Source organism: Octopus bimaculoides, chromosome 4 (genome assembly GCF_001194135.2).
Source record: "Octopus bimaculoides isolate UCB-OBI-ISO-001 chromosome 4, ASM119413v2, whole genome shotgun sequence".
NCBI lineage: Eukaryota > Metazoa > Mollusca > Cephalopoda > Octopoda > Octopodidae > Octopus > Octopus bimaculoides.
In genome coordinates, this window is record NC_068984.1 from 39,677,948 (window position 1) to 39,683,947 (window position 6,000).

General features: G+C 35.1%; 1 protein-coding gene across 2 annotated transcripts in view; it reads left to right on the forward strand.

Moving 5' to 3' along the window:
* The window catches only part of LOC106880470 (cAMP-regulated phosphoprotein 21), a 158,759-nt gene that overhangs the window by 1,074 nt on the left and 151,685 nt on the right, over positions 1-6,000 (forward strand). The gene's annotated exons all lie outside the window — the stretch shown is intronic.

The following is a 6,000-nucleotide window of genomic DNA, read 5'->3' on the forward strand; positions in this document are numbered from 1 at the left end:
ATATGTAAGGAAATCACAATGGTAGTTTTATGTTCGAGCAATTTATATTTTATAAGGTGTTGACAATTTATTCAATCTACATTTTTTAATATTAGTGATTTTTATCAAGATATTAGATAACTAAAACCTTTTCCCTTCCTTCAAAAAGAGAGGAGAAAAAGCAACACTCTTGTGTTATTGTGGCGAGTGGTTATAGAGTTTGGAACTAATCTTTCGATGAACCTTAAGCGCAACTCGGTTTCGATCCTCAAGTGATGGTATTTGATTTCATTTATCCCCTTAATAATGTAGAAAAGGGTGTGATTAATAATCTAGAGAAAGTGATAACTTCTGATTTATCACTCTTCCTAAAATGAAAAAAAATCTTTTCAAAAGAAACCAATATTTTAGTTATGTAATCACTTCGAATATAGCCATACTTTCTTGTGTTTCACAACTTATTTAAATAGTATATTGATTTCTTAGAAACAAGACCACAAATATATGGAAAAGAATAGTAAGATTGTGTGGCGTTTATGTGTTTTCAGAGACATTAGCAGCGAAAGTGAAATGAGAAATATTTACCGAGGAATCGAAACTGGCTCGCGAGCTTTATCACAGTGTGTTTACCTCCTGCTCGATGACGAGCAGACCGATGACGTATTCGTCAGTGAAAGATGTTAACAGTAGCAAGTTTCGATTTCATAGATCTCAGAATTTATAATTTACTGTCTTATAATCTCTTTTAATCAATATTTTGTTTGGTGCCGTGGAGAGTGTTGTGTAGCAAGAAGTAGGCTTCCGACAAACCGAGTCTGCGACCCAGTTTCGTTTCTCGGTTGAAGGAATTTCACTCAAGTCATTAAGTGCCCAAGAATGGCATGAATGTCACAACTTTCTATCTAAGATATAAGGCTTTTGGTGTCTCGTCAAGAGAATACAAAATTTAGAGAACACCTACTTTCACTCTCATGACTTGTTAAATTAACTATATCAGTGTGAATAGAAAAAATAGCTATTTTTGTAGATAAATTTGTTTGCTTTAGTACAGAATACGTCATTTAAAGTTTTCTTTTAATATAATTTTCAACTTACTTTTTGTGTTGGAACTTTTCTTTCTTTCCCCATTTTTTTTTTGCTAATAATTCGAATGATTTCCCCCCCCCCCTACTCTGTGTTATGTGTGTGTGTGTGTGTGTGTGTGTGTACAAGAAATGTAAACTGTAATTAGAAGCTACAGATTGATTAATCAATGGAACCTGTTTTCTTCAACACTGGCGTTTTCTTTGCTTCTATATTTCCTGTTCTCTCTCTTTCTCTCACACACATACACACACATGCACACACACACACACACACGTACGTACGTACGTACGAATGTATGTATGTATGTATTTCTTTGCATGGAATGCAAATATTAATTGAAGATAAATGTCAAATATAAATTGAATATACCTCCAAGATTATTTACTAAAAACAGCCTTAGCTCAAACCTCATTAAAAACAATAAAAATTTAATGTTATCAACTTGTTTAAATATAATTTAGGAAAATAATCTTTGGAAATTTGGAAATATCTGTGTGAATCTTACCACAACACTTCATATTTCAGAATAAGTTGATGTGGTCACAAAAAAAAAAAAAAATATGTGAATAAATCTGTGTGTGTGAAATTGATTTCCTGCTTTAAAAATTATCTTTCCTATGGGAAAAAATAATTTAATATCTATGTGTATATGGGGGTTGATTGATTATTTGGATATGAAATAGCTTGATATGATTGGACAAGACTGAAAGTCTGCTAGCAATAAAATCATGTTTCAAAGAGAGAACCTTTATGTGGTCACAAGACCTGCTAGAAATAGTAGATAGATCATTTCCCCCCCACCACCACCACCACCACCACCACTACCAACATTACATCACAAACTCTAAACATCTTAGCAAAAAAAAAATGAAGGACATATTGAACTATATCTTAGATTTACAAAAAAGAGATGAGATAGTCACAGCTGGAATACTATTCATCTAAGGTCTGTTCAATCAGGGCCAAACTGAGTCCCCAAAAAACAATAAACCACATGCTTCTAGGTATACATGTGAACTGGGATTATATGTGATGAAATATTTCTTCAACCAAATGGTATAAAGTTAAAAGAAGTAGAGTAGAATAAAGTAATATGGAGATTTTAAAAGGAAAAAAAAATGAAATCCATAAAAATAAGGAAAATACACAAAGCAGTTGATAGGATTAAGTATACAAGCTTCAAATGTTGTGACGTTTTATATATATATATATATATATATATATGGTGGGGGGCGTGTGTGTGTGTATGATGATATCATCATCGTCATCAGTTTTAACATCCACTTTTTCATACTTGTTTGGGTCAGACAAATCTCAGTGAGGCAGATTTTCATTTTCTAAGACTGGATGCCCTTCCTGTTGTTAATCCTCAAGCAGTCCCTAGTCCTTCAAGTACAGGCAGCTCAATGCTCAAACATATTTTTGCAGATGACTGAAGGCAAATGAGAATTTTTATATATTTATGTTGTTTTATTTTTTTTAGTCAAAGGGTTTTAGTCAAATGAACCAACCCCAGTACTTATTGTTTTTAAAGCCTGATACTTATGCTATTGGTCTCTTTTACCAAACTGCTAAATTACATGTCAAGTGGTGGTGGGGACAAACACAAAGACACACACATACATAAACACACACACACACAAGCTTTTTATAGTTTCTGTCTACCAAATCCACCCACAAGGCTTTTGTTGGCCTAATCCTAAAGCAGAAGACCCTGCAGTGGGACTGAACCTGGAACCATGTGCTTGAGAAGCAAACTTATTACAACTATACTTATTGTGCATGTGTGTGTAATATATACATTTTACTTGTTACATATATTATATATACTTATGATATCATCATTTAACATCTGCTTTCTGTGCTGGCATGGAAATGTATATGGTATAATGTATACCATATACATTATATGTATTTATTACATGTTATATATATATAAACACACAAACAACGGGTTTCAATATAATTTCTGTGTACCAAATACACTCACAGAGCATTGATTGGCTGGACCTTAGTAGAAGACTGGACTAAACCTGAAAGCATGTGGTTGTGAAGAAATACCTGCATCTACATATATGTTTGTGTGTGTAGCTTGTACTTCTAGTATTGTAAAAGTAAGCATAACGTTTTTTCATTCACTGATATAGGTTGTTCAAATTGTGCATGTTGGTAGAGTAACTATTCCTCAATACAAAGGTACTACTCGATATAATCTCTGTCACAAGGGATACATTTGCACTATCTCTGAACTCAGCTCTTGAATCCTCTTTGAAAAATATCAGGCATGCACTGTTGTACTAACTTCTGTCACTTTCACCTCGTCCATGCCTTCAAATCATGGTCTCTGAAGACTGTTTTTTATTGAACCAAACAGATGAAAGTCAGAGCATGCCAGATCTGAACTATGGTGGATGGAGACTTGGCACTAACCAGCTGAACTTACCTACTGTCTGACTTGTTGCCAAAGGTATGTGTGGCTGAACATTGCCATGGTGAAAATAGATGATACTCTTGCCCGGATTCTTCCTACAAATGGCTTCTCTAAACATTTTGAGTGTCTCAGTGTACTGATCACTGTTCATAGTACAGCCATGTTCCAGAAGATCAAAGAGAATGATGCCCTTGTTATCTCAAAAAACAGTCGCCAATTGCTGACTCATGAACTTCCTTAGGCCTTGTACAAGAAGTGCAACATCATTCAGTAGACATTTGTGGATCATAAAGATATGGCCACATTTCATCTTCTGTCACCAGTTTGGAAAACAACATGTCTGTATTAGCTTCAAACACTTCCTGTAGATGAGAGCAGATTTCTACCCTGCTTTCCTTCAAACTGGGTGCCAACTACTTAGTGCCCACTTTGCTCACTTTCCAATACTCAAAATCTTCCACTGTCTTCTGTAATGTATTGTAACCATAGTCCAGTTGTGCATCAAACTCACTGATTGTGACTCTAAATGCATCCACTTGCTGGCAATTCATATCAGTGGTTGCATTAGTCTTCTGTACATGTTGGACAGCTTGCAACTCTCTTTCATCAAGAACTCAATGGTAACTCACTGCTTTGCTATAAAAGAAAAGTTATTCTAGCAACATGTATGCAATTTGACTGACCTGTGACAATTAATGAAAAAGTTATTAGTTATTATCCACTTTTGCATTACTTTTGGTACAACCCTTGCATATGTGAATGTATATATATTTGTGTGTGTGTGTATGTGTGTGTGAAGTGCTGGATTATCAACAATATGGTGAGGAGTTCAAATATCGTTTTCAAATTTTGGTACAACGCTAGCAATTTTGAGAAAGTGAGAAAATCAACTACATCAATCCCAGTATTCAACTGGTACTTATTTTATTTACCCTGAAATGATGAAAGGAAAAGTCAACCTTAGCAGAATTTGAACTCTGAACGTAAAGATGGACAAACTGCTGCTAATGATTGTGCCAGCTCACCACCTTCTGGAATTCAAATATTACTGCAATGATCGTTGTGCTACAGAGCAAGATACATAATTCTGCTTGGTTTTGTTTGCATTCTTGACAAAAAACAAGTTCCTGTCACAGTAGTTAGTAATAGAAAGATCATAAACTGTAAAAAAACAGTTACTTAATCAAAATTCATCCCATACTAGCATTGGAAAATGGATGCAGCAGACTCAATCAACTTGTGTTTGTGTGTGTGTGTGAGTGTGTGTGTACAGATACATGCCTTGAGAATGAATTTGGTAGATGTAAACTAAAAAATGTATCTCAAAAATATATATACATGAAAGTATATATATATATATATATATCTTTACCTGTTTACATTTGTGTGTCTCTGAAAACTGCTGAGCTCAAATGGTGATATTGGTATCATTTTCCCTGGTAGTAAATTGTGTACTGTCTCTGTACCTTTGAAGACTTGAGGAATAAGAAATCTCTGTTCCTGGAAAATAGGTACAGATTAGCAACAGCAATGGCATCCAGCTGTAAAACAATGCTGCAGTTATAGTAATTTCCATATTAGTCTGGAAAAACAGATATAAAAGAAAACAAATAATGCATATATATATAATGTGGTCAGTAGCAATAGCTGCAGCAACAACAATAACAGCAGCACCAAAGGTACACATGGTAGCAATAGCAGCAGCACCAACAGTGAGTGTGGAAGCAGCAGCAACAGCAACAACAGCAGCAGTACCACCAATGACATAAAGATGCATGAACAAAAATATGTTGGAACAACGAAAGACCTTGTCAATTGACAACTAAATAGCCACAGGTCCTCTTTTAGGAACCCAGAGAGATGCAACATTACATCCTTGGCCAACTACATATGGTGTTTAAAAGCAGAGGATGTGCCATACAGGATTAAATGGAAGCTCCTGGACCATATCTCAATGGGGCTAGATGATGCAAATTTTGCGTGACTGAGAGGGCAAGGATCTTAATGAATTTGCTCGACCCAGGGGCTTTCTTAAATTCTGAAACTGAGATGTTTAGTCAGTGCCCTCATGAGAGAAAATTCATGTTAGAAATATGGAATTCCCTTTGCTTACTAGTGAAAGGAAACTGTGCATAGACTGACCCTTTTAGGACAAAACTGGAACCAGTTACAAAAAGATAACGCCATCTCAATCAAAAGGGATTTCGCTTTGTAAAATTTCATTTCAGGGTTTGTTTGTTTTTTTCACAACCCTGGCTGACCAAGACTGTATTCCTATCTCCTTTTTCTAGAGAAGTTATGTGCCTCCAGCCAGCAAGTCTTGGGTGTCGCCTATATTGCTAAGAGCAAAATCAGCTGTAACTTACTGACATAAATCAATGACCACATTACATATTAATACTCAAAAGATTTTAGCATGTGCTTTTTTGGGGGGTGGGGGTGCTTATGAACAAGTGACTGATATATAATCAATACACACACACATATATATATATATATATATA